This window comes from Pseudophryne corroboree, chromosome 2, assembly GCF_028390025.1.
Source record: "Pseudophryne corroboree isolate aPseCor3 chromosome 2, aPseCor3.hap2, whole genome shotgun sequence".
Taxonomy (NCBI): domain Eukaryota; kingdom Metazoa; phylum Chordata; class Amphibia; order Anura; family Myobatrachidae; genus Pseudophryne; species Pseudophryne corroboree.
Window position 1 is genome coordinate 904,578,812 of NC_086445.1, and position 21,869 is coordinate 904,600,680.

At 48.0% G+C, this 21,869-nt stretch overlaps 1 protein-coding gene across 1 annotated transcript in view; it reads left to right on the top strand.

Annotated features, from left to right (window-relative positions):
- CUX1 (cut like homeobox 1) overlaps positions 1–21,869 on the top strand; it is a 622,185-nt gene that overhangs the window by 509,977 nt on the left and 90,339 nt on the right. The gene's annotated exons all lie outside the window — the stretch shown is intronic.

Below are 21,869 nucleotides of genomic sequence, written 5' to 3' on the forward strand. Positions count from 1 at the left end.
TTAGGTTTTTTATTTTCAGTGAGTCCTGCTGGCAACAGGCTCACTGCATCGAGGGACTTAGGGGAGAGAAGTCAACTCACCTGCGTGCAGGATGGATTGGCTTCTTAGGCTACTGGACACCATTAGCTCCAGAGGGATCGAACACAGGCCCAGCCATGGAGTCCGGTCCCGGAGCCGCGCCGCCGACCCCCCTTGCAGATGCCAAAGATGGAAGAGGTCCAGAAGCAGGCGGCAGAAGACTTTTCAGTCTTCCTGAGGTAGCGCACAGCACTGCAGCTGTGCGCCATTGTTGTCAGCACACTTCACACAGCGGTCACGGAGGGTGCAGGGCGCTGGGGGGGCGCCCTGGGCAGCAATGTATAATACCTTTTTATGGCTAAAAAAATACATCACATATAGCCTTTGAGGCTATATGGATGTATTTAACCCCTGCCAGATCTCACAAACTCCGGAGAAGAGCCCGCCGAAATAGGGGGCGGGGCATATTCTCCTCAGCACACAGCGCCATTTTCCTGCTCAGCTCCGCTGTGAGGAAGGCTCCCAGGACTCTCCCCTGCACTGCACTACAGAAACAGGGTAAAACAGAGAGGGGGGGCACTTTTTTTGGCGATATTACTATATTTAAGCTGCTATAAGGATACAACACTTATATAGGGTTGTTCCCATATATATTATAGCGCTTGCTTGTGTGCTGGCAAACTCTCCCTCTGTCTCCCCAAAGGGCTAGTGGGGTCCTGTCTTCTATAGAGCATTCCCTGTGTGTCTGCTGTGTGTCGGTACGTGTGTGTCGACATGTATGAGGACGATGTTGGTGTGGAGGCAGAGCAATTGCCGGTAATGGTGATGTCACCCCCCAGGGAGTCGACACCGGAATGGATGGCTTTGTTTATGGAATTACGTGATAATGTCAGCACATTACAAAAATCAGTTGACGACATGAGACGGCCGGAAAACCAGTTAGTACCTGCCCAGGCGTCTCAGACACCGTCAGGGGCTGTAAAACGCCCTTTACCTCAGTCGGTCGACACAGACCCAGACACGGACACTGAATCTAGTGTCGACGGTGAAGAAACAAACGTATTTTCCAGTAGGGCCACACGTTATATGATCACGGCAATGAAGGAGGCTTTGCATATCTCTGATACTACAAGTACCACAAAAAGGGGTATTATGTGGGGGGTGAAAAAACTACCTGTAGTTTTTCCTGAATCAGAGGAATTGAATGATGTATGTGATGAAGAGTGGGTTAACCCAGATAGAAAAGTGCTAATTTCAAAAAAGTTATTGGCATTATACCCTTTCCCGCCAGAGGTTAGGGCGCGCTGGGAAACACCCCCTAAGGTGGATAAGGCGCTCACACGCTTATCAAAACAAGTGGCGTTACCGTCTCCTGATACGGCCGCCCTCAAGGATCCAGCTGATAGGAGGCTGGAAACTACCCTAAAAAGTATATACACACATACTGGTGTTATACTGCGACCAGCCATCGCCTCAGCCTGGATGTGCAGTGCTGGGGTGGTCTGGTCGGATTCCCTGACTGAAAATATTGATACCCTGGATAGGGACAGTATTTTACAGACTTTAGAGCAATTAAAGGATGCTTTTCTTTATATGCGAGATGCTCAGAGGGATATTTGCACTCTGGCATCGAGAGTAAGTGCGATGTCCATATCTGCCAGAAGAAGTTTATGGACACGACAGTGGTCAGGTGATGCGGATTCCAAACGGCATATGGAAGTATTGCCGTATAAAGGGGAGGAATTATTTGGCGTCGGTCTATCGGATTTGGTGGCCACGGCAACTGCCGGGAAATCCACCTTTTTACCTCAGACCCCTCCCAACAGAAAAAGACACCGTCTTTTCAGCCGCAGTCCTTTCGGTCCTATAAGAAGCGGGCAAAAGGACAGTCATATCTGCCCCGAGGCAGAGGAAAGGGTAAGAGAGGGCAGCAAGCAGCTCCTTCCCAGGAACAGAAGCCCTCCGCGGGTTCTGCAAAGCCCTCAGCATGACGCTGGGGCTTTACAAGCGGACTCAGGAACGGTGGGGGGTCGACTCAAGAATTTCAGCGCGCAATGGGCTTGCTCACAGGTGGACCCCTGGATCCTGCAGGTAGTATCTCAGGGTTACAGGTTGGAATTCGAGAAGTCTCCCCCTCGCCGGTTCCTAAAGTCTGCTTTGCCAACGTCTCCCTCAGACAGGGCGACGGTATTGGAAGCCATTCACAAGCTGTTTTCTCAGCAGGTGATAGTCAAGGTACCCCTCCTACAACAGGAAAAGGGGTATTACTCCACGCTATTTGTGGTACCGAAGCCGGACGGCTCGGTAAGACCTATTCTAAATCTGAAATCTTTGAACCTGTACATACAAAAATTCAAGTTCAAGATGGAATCACTCAGAGCAGTGATAGCGAATCTGGAAGAAGGGGACTTTATGGTGTCCCTGGACATAAAAGATGCTTACCTGCATGTCCCAATTTGCCCTTCACATCAAGGGTACCTCAGGTTCGTGGTGCAAAACTGTCATTATCAGTTTCAGACGCTGCCGTTTGGATTGTCCACGGCACCTCGGGTCTTTACCAAGGTAATGGCCGAAATGATGATTCTTCTGCGAAGAAGAGGCGTATTAATTATCCCTTACTTGGACGATCTCCTGATAAGGGCAAGGTCCAGAGAACAGCTGGAGGACGGAGTAGCACTAACCCAAGTAGTGCTGCAACAACACGGGTGGATTCTGAATTTTCCAAAATCTCAGTTGACCCCGACAACACGTCTGCTGTTCCTGGGAATGATTCTGGACACGGTTCAGAAAAAGGTGTTTCTTCCGGAGGAGAAAGCCAAGGAGTTATCCGAACTTGTCAGGAACCTCCTAAAACCAGGAAAAGTGTCTGTGCATCAATGCACAAGAGTCCTGGGAAAGATGGTGGCTTCTTACGAAGCAATCCCATTCGGCAGATTCCACGCACAAACTTTTCAGTGGGATCTGCTGGACAAATGGTCCGGATCGCATCTGCAGATGCATCAGCGGATAACCTTATCGCCACGGACAAGGGTGTCTCTTCTGTGGTGGTTGCAGAGTGCTCATCTGTTAGAAGGCCGCAGATTCGGCATACAGGACTGGGTCCTGGTGACCACGGATGCCAGTCTGAGAGGCTGGGGAGCGGTCACACAGGGAAGAAACTTCCAGGGAGTATGGTCAAGCCTGGAGATGTCTCTTCACATAAATATACTGGAGCTAAGAGCGATTTACAATGCTCTAAGCCTGGCAAAACCCCTGCTTCAGGGTCAGCCGGTGTTGATCCAGTCGGACAACATCACGGCAGTCGCCCACGTAAACAGACAGGGCGGCACAAGAAGCAGGAGAGCAATGGCAGAAGCTGCAAGGATTCTTCGCTGGGCGGAAGATCATGTGATAGCACTGTCAGCAGTGTTCATTCCGGGAGTGGACAACTGGGAAGCAGACTTCCTCAGCAGACACGATCTACACCCGGGAGAGTGGGGACTTCATCCAGAAGTCTTCCACATGATTGTGAACCGTTGGGAAAAACCAAAGGTGGATATGATGGCGTCTCGCCTCAACAAAAAACTGGACAGGTATTGCGCCAGGTCAAGAGACCCTCAGGCAATAGCTGTGGACGCTCTGGTAACACCGTGGGTGTTCCAGTCAGTGTATGTGTTTCCTCCTCTGCCTCTCATACCCAAAGTACTGAGAATTATACGGCAAAGGGGAGTAAGAACGATACTCGTGGCTCCGGATTGGCCAAGAAGAACTTGGTACCCGGAACTTCAGGAGATGCTCATGGAAAATCCGTGGCCTCTACCTCTAAGACGGGACCTGATTCAGCAGGGACCGTGTCTATTCCAAGACTTACCGCGGCTGCGTTTGACGGCGTGGCGGTTGAACGCCGAATTCTAAGGGAAAAAGGCATTCCAGAAGAGGTCATTCCTACACTGGTTAAAGCCAGGAAGGAGGTGACTGCACAACATTATCACCGCATTTGGAGAAAATATGTTGCGTGGTGTGAGGCCAGGAAGGCCCCCACGGAGGAATTTCAATTGGGTCGATTCCTACATTTCCTGCAAACAGGATTGTCTATGGGCCTCAAGTTGGGGTCCATTAAGGTTCAAATTTCGGCCCTGTCGATTTTCTTCCAGAAAGAATTGGCTTCAGTTCCTGAAGTCCAGACTTTTGTAAAAGGAGTACTACATATACAGCCCCCGGTTGTGCCCCCAGTGGCTCCGTGGGACCTTAATGTAGTTTTGGATTTTCTCAAATCCCATTGGTTTGAGCCACTCAAATAGGCGGATTTGAAATATCTTACATGGAAAGTAACCATGCTACTGGCCCTGGCTTCAGCCAGGAGAGTGTCAGAATTGGCGGCTTTATCGTATAAAAGCCCATATCTGATTTTCCATTCGGACAGGGCAGAACTGCGGACGCGTCCTCATTTTCTGCCTAAGGTGGTGTCAGCTTTTCACCTGAACCAGCCTATTGTGGTGCCTGCGGCTACTAGCGATTTGGAGGATTCCAAGTTGCTGGACGTTGTCAGGGCATTGAAAATATTTATTTCAAGGACGGCTGGAGTCAGAAAATCTGACTCGCTGTTTATACTGTATGCACCCAACAAGCTGGGTGCTCCTGCTTCTAAGCAGACGATTGCTCGTTGGATTTGTAGCACAATTCAACTTGCACATTCTGTGGCAGGCCTGCCACAGCCTAAATCTGTCAAGGCCCATTCCACAAGGAAGGTGGGCTCATCCTGGGCGGCTGCCCGAGGGGTCTCGGCATTACAACTCTGCCGAGCAGCTACGTGGTCGGGGGAGAACACGTTTGTAAAATTCTACAAATTTGATACCCTGGCTAAAGAGGACCTGGAGTTCTCTCATTCGGTGCTGCAGAGTCATCCGCACTCTCCCGCCCGTTTGGGAGCTTTGGTATAATCCCCATGGTCCTGACGGAGTCCCCAGCATCCACTAGGACGTTAGAGAAAATAAGATTTTACTTACCGATAAATCTATTTCTCGTAGTCCGTAGTGGATGCTGGGCGCCCATCCCAAGTGCGGATTGTCTGCAATACTTGTACATAGTTATTGTTACAAAAAAATCGGGTTGTTCTTGTTGTGAGCCGTCTGTTCAGAGGCTCCTACGTTGTCATACTGTTAACTGGGTTCAGATCACAAGTTGTACGGTGTGATTGGTGTGGCTGGTATGAGTCTTACCCGGGATTCAAAATCCTTCCTTATTGTGTACGCTCGTCCGGGCACAGTATCCTAACTGAGGCTTGGAGGAGGGTCATAGGGGGAGGAGCCAGTGCACACCACCTGATCCTAAAGCTTTATTTTTGTGCCCTGTCTCCTGCGGAGCCGCTGATCCCCATGGTCCTGACGGAGTCCCCAGCATCCACTACGGACTACGAGAAATAGATTTATCGGTAAGTAAAATCTTATTTTTTTACCATTATTGCAATATCAAGCTGCATTCAGAGAACCCATTGCTCCAACACAGATGACTATAAACTAAAGTCAAAGATCTCTGGACTATACATAGAAATGAAGCAAATTTATTTACATTGTTCTAATGAAGCAGGTAGCTGACCCATAAAATGCATCAAGTTTTACCAATTCTTTGATCGCTAAAACTACCTTTTTTGGAAAACCAGATCTACAGTAGCCATGGAATCAACATTACTCTCATGGTTACTATTTTCTATTTGGAATATTGGAAGCTATTCAGGTATCCCTTGTTTTAGTCTAAGTTTTAAGTAATATAAGGTTTTTAAAACTAGTCAGCGCTGGAGTAGATAATCTCCATTAGGTAATTAAGTACTATTGCTAAAAATGAATCTCGTTTATAAGGACCCCCCACTTCATGATTAAAATCTCACCTATATGGTAGTATCCATGTATTTAGAACATATAATTGATTAATTTTTAATATGTTAGTATTATTTTTAATTGTAATTCCGGTACAGCTGCGCACAAGAGAATTTTTCTTCCTCCATTTTTTTCTCTGAGGGGATTTTGAATTTCCCTTAATCTGTAATTTCAGTAGCAGAGACAATTGCTGGATAATTCTAAACTCTGCTAGTGCATTGGCACTAATTTTGTGTGTCAATAAGCAGCCTCATCAGCAAAGATAACAAACACTTATATTCAGGAAGTAAAGGTGCAATATAGCAGCTACATAACATGCAAGTATTTTGTGATCTATATATATATATATATATATATATATATATATGTGTGTTTCTTAAATAAAAATAAAAAAATCAGTCTGTAGCTTTTACAATTCAGTAGGTCTTTATCCGAAAATAGATGTATCACTATTGTCACTGACAAACTCGGGGGGAAGTTTCCTGTGCGCTTGCGTGTGTGTGTGTGTATCTATTATATATATATATATATATATATATATATATATTTATTTCTCTTACATCCTGGAGGATACTGGGGTCCATTAAGTACCATGGGGTCTAGACGGGTCCACTAGAAGCCATGTGCACTTTAAGAATTTGATAGTGTGGGCTGGCTCCTCCCTCTATGCCCCTCCTACCAGACTCAGTTTAGAAAATGTGCCCAGAGGAGCCAGTCACGCTGAAGGAAGCTCCTGAAGAGTTTTCTGCATTTATTTTCTATGTTTATTATTTTCAGGCAGGGCTGGATGGCACCAGGCTGCCTGCTTTGTGGGACTAAGGGGGGGGGGGGACGGCCCCACCTCTTGAACGGTTAATGGTCCCGTTTCGCGCTGACAGGACACTGAGCTCCTAAGGGACCTATTCTCAAGCCCCACCACGGCGAGCGTACAGTCCCGCAGCACGCCGCCACCCCTAACAGCCAGAAGAATGAAGAATGGTGAGTACTGAGCTGGCGTCTCGGCTAGCGGGGCACCGGCCATTATGGTGGCATGAGGGTACGGAGACGCACGGCTTCTAAACGTGGCAGAATGCGTCTCCAGACACAGTACACAACTGCGTCCCCGTACACTATACAAAGTACCCATACTGGCACAACAGTCTAAAAATGGTTCTCTCAATTTTAAGGACCAGATTCCTCAGCCAGTATAAAAAAAAAGCTGGAAGACTGCGCGCCATTGAAGTGGTGGGGCTTCACTATGAGAGGATCCAGCAGCTCACAGTGCCATTTTCCCTCTGCAGTGGACACAGACGCTGACAGGACAGGGACGCGCAGCTCCTCCAGTGTGACTCCAGTTTACCTCAGGGGGTCATAGCAGGGGGGGGGAGATACTATTAGTGTACTAGGTCCCCTATCGGGTTACTTAGTCTGCGACCTGGCTAAGCTTGGCATTAGCGATAAGTGCGCGGTGGGGGCTGGCTCCAAACAACTCTGTGTCTCCCTGAAAGGCTCTTTGTGGGTTAATTGTGCTTAACCTTTTCCTGTGTGTGTGCTGTCACATTACATTGTCAGGCGAAGAGTGTGTTTCTTGTGCAGCGGAGTGTTCCTCTTCACCAGGGGGCTCACTACTGGGTACTCAGGGTTCACAGGCTAGCGGGGCTGCACCGGAGTGGGTTAATTCTCTTAAGGGAATGATCTCAACTCTTTCTACAAAATTGTCCCGCATTGAGAAAGAGACGCAATACTTAAAACAGACTGTGGATGAGTTTATGAACAGAGACTCAGTCCCCAAAACAGCGTCTCAATCCCCTCCCATTTGTCCGCAAAAGCGATCTCTGGCCCACATCCTACAGTCTGACTCTAATGCTGACAGGTCAGATATGGAGGAGGGAGAGGTGGACTCAGAGGTGGGGGATGCACCTCTGTCACAGGGAATAGAGGCTCTTATATAGGCTATCAGAGATGTTTTGCATATTCCTGATAAGGTATCAGAGGAGTGTGAGGAATCTTATTTTAATGTAAAAAAGTAGTCCTCAGTTACTTTTCCTGTGTCAAAGAAATTGAATAACCTGTTTGAAGAATCATGGGTAAATCCTGATAAGAAGTTTCAGACCCCTAAAAGGTTGCTCTCATCTTTTCCTATGGTGGATAGGAAAAAATGGGAAAATCCACTGATAGTGGACACATCAGTGCTGTCACGTAAAATTGTATTGCCTGTTCCTGGTGCAGCCTCCCTGAAAGACACGGCTGATCGTAAAATTGAGACTACACTCAAATCATTGTACACAGCTGCTGGGGTGGACCAGAGACCCACTATTGCATGTGCGTGGATCACTAAAGCCATTGCTAAATGGTCAAGTAACCTAATTGAGGGGTTAGATTCCTTATCTAAGGGGGATGTTGTCTTACTCCTGCAGCATATACAGGACTCTGCGAACTTTATGGTGGAAGCCATAAAGGAAATAGCCGTGCTTAACGCACGCACCACTGCTATGGCAGTGCCGGCATGTAGGTTTGTGGCTACGCCAGTGGTCTGCTGACGCGGACTCCAGGAAAAGCGTGGAAGGCCTACCATTCACAGGAGAGGCCTTGTTTGGAGATGAACTAGACAAGTGGATCTCCACAGCTACTGCATGTAAGTCTACCTTCCGCAGCTCCCCCAACCAAGAAGACTTATTCAGCTTCTCAGTTACAGTCCTTTCGGACGCCCAAGTTCAAGGGCAAATCCAGAGGTGCTTCTACGCCCTCCAGTGATGCAAGAGGTAAACCACGCAAGCCAGCAACTGCAGGTGCCCAGGCTCTGATTCCTCAAAGGCTTCAGCATGACGGTGGACCGCAATGCCTGGAAGGCTGTCCGGTGGGAGCCCGACTACAATTCTTCAGTCAGATCTGGTCAAGTTCGTGACAGGATCCCTGGGTCATAGTTCTTATTTCTCTTACTTCCTAGAGGATGCTGGTGTCCACAGTACCATGGGGTATAGACCGGTCCACTAGGAGCCACTGGCACTTTAAGAGTTTGAGAATGTTGGCTGACTCCTCCCTCTATTTCCCTTCTACCAGACTCAGTTTAGAAAATGTGCCTGGAGGAGCAGGTCACAGCTAGGGGAGCTCTCAAGAGTTTCTACAGTAAAAGGCTTTTTTAGAGTTTATTTTACAGGGAGGCTGCTGGCAACAGCCTCCCTGCTTTGTGGGACTAAGGGGGAAAGTAGTGTCCGCCCTGCGAGGTCTGAGCCACTATCTCCGCTGACAGGACACTGAGTTCCTGAGGGTGCTGATCGTTAGCCGCTCCAAGCGATCGCTCCCGCAGCATACCGCCACCCCCTAACAGAGCCAGAAGACTTCGTTGGCGAGTGAGTCACCGCCCCCCCCCCCCCCCCCTGGCAAGCGGTGAGCCGGTGTGAAGATGGCGACAACAGGGTAGAGAGTGCAGTACATAGTGCGGCGCTGTGAGGGGCGACCTGAGCCAGCGCCTATACCCTACATTGGTCAGCAAGCCTGTCAGGGTCCTCAGATCGATGCCAGCAGAAATCCTCAGGCCAGTATAATATAATGAAGAGCAGGAAGCAGCACCATGTTCGTGGGGTGGAGCTTCTCAGAGCGGAAACAGCAGCGTTCAGCGCCATTTTCCTGCCTGCACTTCCTGTACAACAGACGCTGACAGGGAGAGCTGTTCCACCAAGCAACTCCAGCTATCCTGTGAGGTACCAGGGGGTTGTAAAAGGGGGGGAGGGCTATGTAAAGTCTTTGTAGTCTATTAAGGTACACAGACAGTGCTGGTAGTTTCATTAGTTCTACCTTAAAAAGTGCTGTGTGTGGGTTGGCTCCAATCTCTGTGTCTCCCTGGCATACTTGGGGGGGAAACTGTGTCTGACATTTCCCTGTGTGGGTGTATAATATCTCATAGCCATGTCTAGAGACTGTCATATGCTGCAGAACATGTTTCCTCTCAGGAAGGATCCATTTCATGTACACAGGATTGTAATGCTTTCTCTCAGATCCCTATTGTTGAACCTGAGTGGTTAATCTCTATGAAAGGAATGATCTCTCAGATCTTTACTAGGGTAGCTAATACTGAGACTGAAACTCAGGTGTTGAAGAAGTCTATGGCAGTTTGGTCAGGATCTGTCCCTATTCCTGCAAAATCCCCTAGCATGTTAAATTATGCAATATGACATGAATACCGATTCTCATACTGCAGACGGTGATGGGGAAGTGCTGAGGGGGGCGGCATCCCTTGCTAAGGGGGTACAGCTCATGATTGAGGCCATTAGAGATGTGTTAAACATAATGACACCACTCCTGAGGAGTCTTACTTCACTGACAATAAGAAAGCCTCGCTAACCTTCCCTGCGTCTAAAGAATTAAACGCTATATTTTAAATATCCTGGGAAAACCCAGAGAAAAATTCCATATCCCAAAAGGGGTTCTGGTTGCTTTTCCCTTCCCTGAGGAAGATAGGAAAAAATGGGAAAATCCACCCATTGTGGACGCATCCGTCTCCAGACTGCCTAAAAAGGTGGTTTTACCTATCCATGGATCTACCGCGTTAAAAGAACCGGCTGATCGTAAAATTGACACTACGCTCAAATCCATTTACACCGCTTCAGGAATGGCGTTAAGGCCCACTGTTGCCTGTGCATGGATTTCTAAAGCCATAGTAAAGTGGTCAGGCACATTACTAGAGGATTTGGATACAATGGATAGAAGTGACATTGAATTGTTTTTACGTAACATACAGGATTCTGCGGGGTTCATGGTGGAATCCATGAAGGACCTGGGTACGCTGACTGCCGGGATATCTTCCATGTCGGTTTCAGCCTCCAGGGGACTCTGGCTACGCCAATGGTCTGCAGACGCAGAATCCAGGAGAAGTGTGGAGAACCTACCCTACACAGGTCAGGCTCTTTTTATGAAAGCGTTGGATGCGTGGATTTCCACGACAACCGCGGGTAAGTCACCTTTCCTTCCCTCTGCTACACCTTCTACGAAGAAACCATTTTCTTCAGCTGTGCCGCAGTCCTTTCGGACCACTAAGACAAAGTCCAAGCCTCCTACCACTTTCTTTAGAGGTGGTCGGGCAAAATCCAAGAAGCCTGCACCCACAGGCTCCCAGGACCAGAGACCTGCTTCTGGGTCCTCAAAATCCTCAGCATGATGGTGGACATCAAAGCCTGGAGGACGAGCTGGTGGTTCGAGACTGAAACATTTCAGACACATCTCGGTGTCGTCCGGCCTGGATCCCTGGGTACTGGATATTGTGTCCCAGGGGTACAGACGAGTTTCAAGAACTCCCACCTCACCGATTCTTCAAATCAGGCTTGCCAGCTTTGTTGACAGACAGGGCTATCCTACAGGAAGCCATCCTAAAATTGGTCAAGTCACAGGTCATTGTCCCAGTTCCACCTCATATGCAAAACAAGGGTTATTATTCAAACCTTTTCATGGTACCGAAACCGGATGGTTCGGTCAGACCAATTTTGAACTTGAAATCGTTGAACCCTTACCTGAGGGTGTTCAAATTCAAAATGGAGTCTCTCAGCGCAGTGATTTCAGGTCTGGAGGAGGAAGAGTTTCTGGTATCTCTGCATATCAAGGATGCATACCTTCACATTCTGATTTGGCTGCCGCACCAGGCTTACTGTATCTCAGATTTGCACTGTTGGACAGTCACTATCAATTTCAGGCACTGCCATTCGGTCTCTCCACAGCACCGAGGGTGTTCACCAAGGTGATGGCACAGATGTTGGTTCTTCTCCGCAGACAGGTGGTGAACATAATCCCATATCTGGAGGATCTGCTGATAAAGGCATCATCCAAGGAAACGTTGTTGCAGTCCATTGTTCTCACGACTCGTCTGCTCAGGGAACACGGTTGGATCTTGAACCTTCCAAGATCACATTTGGAACCGACCAGTAGGGTTGTCTTTTCTGGGAATGATCCTCGACACAGAAGTGCAGAGGGTGTTTCTCCTGGAGGAGAAAGCGTTGCTGATACAAACAATGGTCCGGGATGTCCTGAAGCCAGCCCAGGTTTTGGTTCATCAGTGCATCCACCTTCTGGGGAAGATGGTGGCCTCTTACGGGGCTCTACAGTACGGAAGGTTTCATGCTCGATCCTTCAAACTGGATCTCCTGGACAAGTGGTCGGGATCTCATCTACACATGCACCAGAGGATACGTCTGTCGCTGAAAGCCAGAATTTCACTCCTCTGGTGGCTGCAACTACCTCATCTTCTGGAGGGCCGCAGGTTCTCGATTCAGGACTGGATCCTTCTAACCACGGATGCAAATCTCCGGGGCTGGGGCGCAGTCACTCAGGGGGAAACCTTCCAAGGACGGTGGTCAAGCCTGGAATCCGGCCTTCCAATAAACATTCTGGAACTGAGAGCCGCCTACAACGGTCTTCTCCAAGCGAGATCGAGCCATTCAAGTGCTGTTGGACAATGTAACGACGGTGGCTTACATAAAACAACAGGGCGGAACGAAGAGCAGAGCTGCAATGTCAGAGGTAACAAGAATCATCCTCTGGGTAGAAAAACACATGTTGGCGATATCAGCAATCTGCATTCCGGGAGTAGAAAACTGGGAAGCGGACTTCCTCAGCAGACACGATCTCCATCCAGGAGAGTGGGGACTCCATCCGGAGGTGTTCACGGAAGTAACAGATCTTTGGTGTGTACCTCACATGAACATGATGGCCTCTCGTCTCAACAAGAAGCTTCGACGGTATTGTTCCAGGTCGAGGTACCCGCAAGCCGTGGCGGTGGATGCCCTAGTGACTCCATGGGTGTTTCAGTTGGTGTACATGTTTCCTCCACTTCCACTCATTCCAAGAGTACTAAAACTCATAAGGAGAACAAGAGTTCAGTCAATCCTCATTACTCTGGACTGGCCAAGGAGGGCTTGGTACGCTGATCTTCTATATCTACTCCTCTTCGGGAGGACCTGCTGCAGCAGGGGCCGTATGCTTATCAAGACTTACCGCAGCTACGTTGACGGCATGGAGTTTGAACGCCAGATATTAGCTCGGAAGGGCATTCCAAACAAGGTTATTCCTACCCTGATACAGGCTAGGAAAGGAGTAATGTCTAAACATTACCATCGTATTTGGAAAAATTATGTATCTTGGTGTGAGTCCAAGAAGTTTCCTACGGTGGAGTTTCAGCTTGGACGGTTTCTCCTCTTCCTGCAAGCAGGTGTGGATATGGGCCTGAGGTTGGGATCCGTAAAGGTCCAGATTTCGGCCCTATCCATTTTCTTCCAGAAACAGTTGGCATCCCTCCCTGAGGTTCAGACTTTTCTGAAAGGGGTTCTACACACCCAGCCTCCCTTTGTGCCACCTACGGCGGCCTGGGATCTTAACGTGGTGTTACAGTTCCTCCTATCGGATTGGTTCGAGCCTCTACCAGAGGTTGAGGTCAAATTTCTCACATGGAAGGCTGTCACTTTGTTGGCCTTAGCATCTGCTTGACGTGTGTCGGAGTTGGATGCTTTGTCTTGTAAGAGCCCCTACTTGATCTTCCATGAAGATAGAGCTGAGCTCCGGACACGTCAGCAGTTCCTTCCGAAGGTTGTGTCGGCATTTCATATCAACCAACCTATTGTGGTGCCAGTTGCTACTGACTCCTCAATTTCATCAAAGTCCTTGGATGTTGTAAGGGCTCCGAAAATCTATGTGAAGAGGACTGCTCGTCACAGAAAATCGGACACTCTGTCCTGTATGATCCCAAGAAACTTGGGTGTCCTGCTTCTAAGCAGATGATCTCTCGCTGGATCAGGTTCACTATCCAGCATGCGTATTCTACGGCAGGATTGCCGTGTCCTACGTCTGTTAAGGCCCACTCTACTCGTAAGGTGGGTTCTCCCTGGACGGCTGCCTGGGGTGTCTCGGCTTTACAGCTTTGCTGAGCGGCTACTTGGTCTGGGTCGAACACGTTTGCAAAGTTCTACAAGTTCGATACTTTGGCCGGTGAGTACCTGAAGTTTGGTCGCGCTCTCCCACCCGTTCTGGGATCTTTGGTACATACCCATTGTACTAATGTGGACCCCAGCATCCTCTAGGACGTTAGAGAAAATAGGATTTTAATTACCTACCGGTAAATCCTTTTCTCGTAGTCCGTAGAGGATGATGGGTGCCCGCCCATCACTTTGTGATCCTGCAGTGGTTACTTAGTTCAGTACTGCTTAGTTCTTGGTTAAGTACTGTTTTGTTACTTGGTTAAGGGCAATTCCATTTGTGACAGACACGACAAATGATTCACTGCAAGAATAATGATGATTATTTTTTCATTGATTAAATATCAGAAGTTCTGCAAACTATGCTAGTTATAAACTATAATCATTCAGGTAACTGTTAAAGTAACAGGGAAGTTTAATTCTGTAATTATCAGAATTATACAGGTACAAATATTATGTGACAGACACGACACTGAACGGGAAAACAAATTCAGGATGAGTATAACTTCCTGTCAAATCTTCCAAAATATGAAACCTACAGTTCCATGACTTAACACTGAGAATGATAGAGTTGTTGGCTTGGTTGGGTAAAGAAGATGAGAAATTTCAAGTATTTGTAAATATTTTATTAAACATTATTCCTGTGACAGACACGACATAGGAATTGTGACAGACACGACATGTTTCAAAATACTTGCAAAAACCATTTAAATCTGTTAATTAAACTACATCATTATCAAAGCTAACGTCTTGAAAATACAGTTTAAGCCTATTATCAAATTGTGGCTCTGGTAAGATTCTTATAATCTGGTGTGTATCAATATTTGCCTCGTCATCAACTGTACTTGTCAAATAAGGCACAAAATCACCACAGCTTTCCACAGACTGCCATCTTGAATAAACAATGCTGCCAACTTATGATTTATGAAAAACAGGTGCTGATCAGCTTTCGTTTTACAAAATATTAACTTCAGAGAATATAAATTTTCACTACAAGATTAATTGTGGCCAATTTCAGAAAAAGATGTTCTGGTTGACATAATCATGGAATTACCCTTAAGTAATATTTCAGCCGTTGCTGATGTTTCAAGCTGGTTAGCTTGGTTTGCCTTGTGTGTGAGCTGGTGTGAATCTCGCCACTATCTGTGTAAAATCCTTCTCTCGAAGTTGTCCATCTCCTCGGGCACAGTTTCTAGACTGTCTGGTAGGAGGGGCATAGAGGGAGGAGCCAGCCCACACTCTCAAACTCTTAAAGTGCCAGTGGACCCATCTATACCCCATGGTACTAATGTGGACCCAAGCATCCTCTATGGACTACGAAAAAAGGATTTACCAGTAGGTAATTAAAATCCTATTTTCCCAGGGCTACAGACTGGAGTTCCAAAAGCTGCCACCTCACAGATTACTCAATTCAGGCTTGCAAAAGGCAAGTATAACTTTACAGCATGCCATCCAAAAACTGGTACAGACTTTGGACATTGTTCCAGTTCCACCCCATCAGCTCAACAACATGGAGTCTCTGAGAGTGGGATTCTCAGGTCTGGAGGTTGGGGAATTCCTAGTGTCTCTGGATGTCAGGGACCTTCACATTCCGATCTGGCTGCCTCATCAAGCCTATCTAAGGTTTGCACTGCAGGACTGTTACTACCAGTTCCAGACCCTGCCCTTTGGTGTCTCCACGGCACCGAGGGTGTTCACCAAGGTGATGGCAGAGATGGTGTTTCTACTTCGCAAACAGGGAGTGAACATAATTCCGTACCTGGACGATCTCCTGACAAAAGCACCGTCCAGGGAAAGGTTGCTGGACAGCATTGGTCTCTCAACCAAACTCCTCCAGTATCATGGGTGGATTCTGAACCTTCTGATATCTCACCTAGAGCCAACAAGGAGGCTCCCATTCCTGGGAATGGTACTGGACACGGAGTCGCAGAAATTGTTCCTTTCATTGGAAAAGGTATTGGTGGTCCAGTCGATGGTTCGGGACATCCTGAAGCCAGCCCGGGTGTCGGTGCATCTGTGTATTCGCCTTCTGGGAAACATGGTGGCCTCTTACGAGGCTCTTCAATACGGAAGGTTTCACGCAAGACCCTTCCAGATAGATTTGTTGGACAAATGGTCTGGATCGCATCTTCACATGCACCAGATGTATGTCGCCAAAAGCCAGGATCTCCTTTCTGTGGTTGCTACAGTCTTCACGCCTCGTCGAAGGTTAGGAGTTCAGATTTGGATTCTGTTAACCACAGACGCAAGCATCAGAGGTTGAGGGGCAGTCACTCAGGGGGTGCAATTTCAAGGAAGATGGTCAAGCCAGGAAGTTGTCCTTCCAATCAACATTCTGAAACTCAGGGCCGTATACAACTCCCTTCTGCAAGCCTCACATCTTCTTCAAGATCAAGCCATTCAGGTCCAGTCGGACAATGTAACGACAGTGACGTACATAAACCGACGGGGCGGAATGAAGAGTAGAGCAGCAATGTCAAAGGTGTCAAGAATTCTCTGGGCAGAAAGAAACGCTGTGGCGTTGTCAGCGGTCTTCATTCCAGGAGTAGACTTGATGGCCTCTCGGCTCAACAGGAAGATCAATCCCGACTATGATCCGAGCCGGGAAGGGGGTAACGTCTAAGCATTACCATCGTATTTGGAAGAAATACTTCTCTTGGTGTGAGAGCAAATTGTTCTGCGGTGGAATTTAATCTGGGACGTTTCCTGCTTTTTCTGCAGGCTGGTGTGGATGTGGGCCTGCGTCTGGGCTCCTTAAAAATCCAGATTCGGCCTTGTCCATTTTCTTTCAGAAACTATTGGCTTTTCTCCCCGAGGTCCAGACGTTCTTGAAAGGTGTTCTGCACATCCAACCTCCCTTTGTGCCTCCCACGGCACCTTGGGATCTCAAAGTGATGCTGCAGTTCCTCCAATCGGACTAGTGTGAACCGTTACAGGAGGTGGACGTAACTTATCTTACGTGGAAGATCATCACACTGTTGGTCTTGGCTTCAGCAAGAAGTGTGTCGAAATTGGGGGCTTTGTCTTATAAAAGTCCCTATTTAATTTTCCATGAGGACAGAGCTGAACTCGGAACTCGCCAGCAATTTCTTCCTATTGTGGTTCCGGTTGTCACAGACACTTCTGCTACTTCAAAGTCTTTCGAAGTTGTGAGGGCTTTGAAGGTGTATGTGAAGAGGACAGCTCGTCACCGGAATTCCGACTCGCTGTTAGTTCTCTATGATCCCAATAAAATTGGGTGTCCTTCAAAGCAGACAATTTCACGCTGGATCAGGCTCACTATCCAGCATGCTTATTCCACGGCAGGTTTGCCATGTCCAAGATCTGTACAGGCCCACTCTACTAGGTCGGTGGGTTCTTCCTGGGCGGCTGCCCAGGGTGTCTCGGCTTTACAGCTGACGAGCAGGTTCGAACACGTTTACGAAGTTCTACAAGTTCAATACTTTGGCCTCTGAGGACCTTCAGTTTGGTCAATCAGTCCTGCAGGAACCTCAGCACTCTCCCACCCAGTTTGGGAGCTTTGGTACATCCCCATGGTACTAAATGGACCCCCAGTATCCTCTAGGACGTAAGAGAAAATAGGATTTTAATTAACCTACCGGTAAATCCTTTGCTCGTAGTCCGTAGAGGATACTGGGCTCCCGCCCAGTGCTTCGTTCTTCCTGCAATGTGACTTGGTTAGGTAATGTTGGTTCAGCCGTAGCTGTTCCTTTTTCAAGTTTGGTTAGCTTGGCTTTCCTTTTGTGTGTGCTGGTTCGGAATCTCACCGCTATCCTTATCTATCCTTGTCTCGAAGTATGTCCGTCTCCTCGGGCACAGTTTCCTAGACTGAGTCTGGTAGGAGGGGCATAGATGGAGGAGCCAGCCCACATTATCAAATTCTTAAAGTGCCCATGGCTCCTAGTGGACCCGTCTATACACCATGGACCCCAGTATCCTCTACGGACTACGAGAAAAGGATTTACTGGTAGGTAATTAAAATCCTATTTTCTGCAGCGGGGTACACTGGTATTCCAAGGGAATAACATCTGGGTTGTAGAGTTGGATTTTGATCCGAGGCACCAACAGGTTAAAGCTTTGACTGTTCCCAGGATGCATTGCACCGCCTCCTCTATAACCCCATCTCCAGGCACTGGAGCTCAGTTTGTAAGTTGGTGCCTGCAGTGCTGGTCATTAACAGGTGGGGCTGCGCTAGGCAGCCCTCAAAAGAGCTTTTTAAGAAGACTTCAAGGGCCGCAGCACTATTTATGTCAGTCTGACATTCTGTGCTGTGGCTCCATCACCTCCTCAGCAGCGCTGCATACTCACGCGGCCGGGTTCCTGGGTACTTGCAGCGGAGGCGCACCGGTCATGAGGCACACGACCACTGATGATCCAGGATCGCGTGGCTGCACAACAGGGAGTTGCCGCCTTGGAGCTGCATTTCACTCTCCCTCACTCCCTGACAGAGATTCTGGCGCCATCTTCATTACTAGCTGGGCTGATCTTCGGGACTGCAGGGCTCTGTCTCCTCTGTAAAGCCGCCTGTCTCATCAGCGCTGTGCATTTACAGGCACTTAAGTATTCTACATGTCATTTTAGACCGTGTTAGTTAAAAACAAGTGTACTGCTATCTGAATATTTTAATACAAGTACTCTGTGATATACAGCCAGTATGTACTGTGCATTGTTATATCTATATTCATACATATTTATATGTAGTTTTACTAGTCCAGTGCAGTTTTATTGTTTATATGTAGTAACTTCTGCATTGTACAAGTGACTGAGTGTGCCTGTAGCTGTGATGTGGGATTACATTCTCCTGTATCACATATTGCTGTCACTATATTCTGTACCCTGAGGGGCTAGGTGCGTCAGGGTCCCATATATATATATATATATATATATATATATGTGTGTGTGTGTGTGCTACACACAGAATATACGATTTGGTAGTTTTACTGTGTGTTTCAGTCACCTCATACTGCTTAAATCCTCTGTTTTGTGTCCTGTGTTTACTGTCACATAACAGGGGGTTATTTGCAGATATTGTGTTTGTCCGGCTATATTGTACTGTTACGCCCTAAGGCTACATTCCTTATAATGTCTGCCACACAGGGTGAGAGGGAAAAGTTTTAGCTGCTGGTTCAGGCGCTGAGTGCCATACACCCAGTCAACCTTCATCACCTGTGGCCAGTCAGGACCCACCTTGGGCAGCATTCTCAAGTATGCTGCTACACTTGTGACATGTCTTACGCCCCCCTGTGGGACCTCCTGTGCCATTGCAGCTACATACTGTCCCTATAGTTAATCCGCCCTGGGCGGATACTCTGTCTACCCATTTACAACAATTAAATCAGTCTTTCGTTAGACAAAAGTCTACCCCACGCCCCCCTGGGGCCAAGGGGTCATCTAAATGGTCCATCTCTACCTCACAATCCACTAATATTTCGGATAATTCTTCCAATGAGGATTGGGAATATACTGATCCGTCAGACACCGATACAGTCGCTTCTGATGAGGAATCTACAACCCAGGTTGATGTTCCTGACCTAGTGGAGGCTGTTAAGCTACTTTTTCAAATAGATGATGACATTGAGCCTACTACTGTGTTTAAGAAACCTGATAAGTTCAAACATCAGAAGGTTGCTAAAGTAGTCTTACCACAGTCTGACCATTTAATTGACATATGTCAAGAATCCTGGTCGTCTCCAGGAAAGACAGTTTCCATGTCTAAAAAGATGCTAGCTCCGTTATCCTATCACTGCGAAGTTGAGTAACAAGTGGGAAAATCCACCGCCGGTGGACTCTCATGTCGCCTGTCTTGTGGTGTCATCTACTCTGCCTATCACCACCGTCACCTCACTGTAGGAACCAACGGATAAGCGTGTGGAGGGATGCCTGAAGTCTATTTACTCTCTTACTGGTGCGGTACATAAACCCACTATGGCAGCCTCCTGTGCTGCGAAAGGAATTGATGCATTGGTTCAGGCAATTGAGGATGAGCTGCCTCAGGATTTTTCTGACACTGCCAGACTATATCTGTCTTATATTATCACAGCCTCCCACTAGATTCAGAAGGCGGCCTCTGATGCAGGTTTAATGGCGGCCAAGGCATCTACTACGTCTATCCTGGCTCGTTGAATTATGTGGTTGAGGTCCTGGAAGGTGGACCTGATCTCCAAAAAGACCTTGGAGGTGCTCCCTTTTAAAGGAGAAATCCTATTTGGGGAGGATCTGATCAAGATTGTAACTGACTTTGCTACTGCCAAGACTGCGTGTCTCCCAAATACGAATCCTTCTGCTCCGAAGGCTGAGTACCACCTTTCGTTCTCGACCTCCAGGGAAAGCAAAGGGTCAAGTGTATCAGTGACACGCTTGTGCTTCCAAAACCACTAAGCCTAAATCTAAACAATCCTGGGCCGCCCGCCAGCCTGCTTCAAAACAAGACAAGCCTGCTGCATGACGGGGCTGGCCTCCCCCTGGGAGACCCCAGGGTGGGTTGCCGACTTCTGCAGTTCGCCCAGGCCTGGTTAAAAACCACTTTGGGTGCCTGGTTATCCCTGCGGATCCATTCAAAGTGCAAGCTCTACACTTGGTTGTACAATCCCTCCTGGATACAGGAGTGGTATTACCGGTACCTCTGTCTCAGAGAGGCAGGGGATACTATTCGACACGGTTTCTTGTTCTGAAGCCAAATGGGTCCTTCCGGCCTACACTCAACCTCAAATCATAGAACAAGTTTGTGAGAGTATCCAAATTCTGTATGGAAACTCTGCACTCTATAGTGCTGGCCATGGAACCCGAAGACTACTGTATATGGTTTCCCTGGATATACAGGATGCTTACCTCTACATACCGATTGCCATGTCACATCAGCAATATCTGCAGTTTGCTATTGGCAACCTATATTATCAATTCCAGGTACTGCTTTTTGGATTGGCCACGGCTCCTCGGATCTTCACCAAGGTCATGGCCGTGATGACGGCTCTTCTCCGCTATCAGGGAATCAGGATCCTGCCATATCTGGATGACTTGCTGATCCTGGCGGATTCCCAAGAAGTTCTCCTCAGTCAACTGGAACTGACGGTCCAATTCCTACTAGCCCACGGGTGGCTCATCAACTGGAAAAAGTCCTCGCTGGTCCCTGCTCGGAGCATTGTGCACCTGGGGGCACTACTGGACACACACAGCCAACGATTGTTTTTGTCTCCAGAGAAAGTACTGAAACTTCAGGACAGGATCAAATATTACCTCTCTCGCCCAAGAGTGTCGATACACTTGGCGATGCAACTACTAGGCCTCATGGTGTCTACTTTCGACATGGTAGAGTACGCTCAATTTCATTCCCACCCTCTGCAGAGGTTAATCCTTTCCAAGTGGGATGGCCTTCCTCATCGTATCAGGTCTCAAATGATCTCCTTGACTCCAGAGGTTTGTCTGTCACTAAGCTGGTGGCTACAGGACCAACAGTTGAGCAGGGGCCATCCCTTCTGGATCTCCAACTGGGTCCTTCTGACAACGGATGCCAGTCTGCGGGGTTGTGGCGCGGTGTTGGAGCAACACTCTCTCCAGGGTCGGTGGACCAGGGAGGAATCTCTCCTCCCGATAGACGATGCCTGGAATTTCGGGCAGTGTTCAGTGCGTTGACACTGGCCCTGCCTTTAGTACAGAACAGGCCTTTCAAGTACAATCAGATAATGCCACCAAGGTGGGGTACATAAATCATCAAAGCGACACTCGAAGCCGCATGGCAATGCTGGAAGTATCAAAAATCCTCCATTTGGCGGAACGCCATCTTCCAGCAATATCGGCAGTGATCATACCCGGAGTCCTCAATTGGGAAGAGGATTTCTTCAGATGTCAGGACGTTCACGCCGGAGAGTGGAGTCTTCATCCAGAAGTCTTTCATCTCCTAGTGGACAAGTAGGGCCTACTAGATGTAGACCTGATGGCATCTCGACACAATCACAAGGTTCTGGTCTTTGGATCAAGGACAAGGGATCCTCAAGCAGCATTCGTGGATGCACTGGTAATTCCACAGAACTTTCGACTGCCATACGTGTTCCCTCCAGTGTCACTCCTT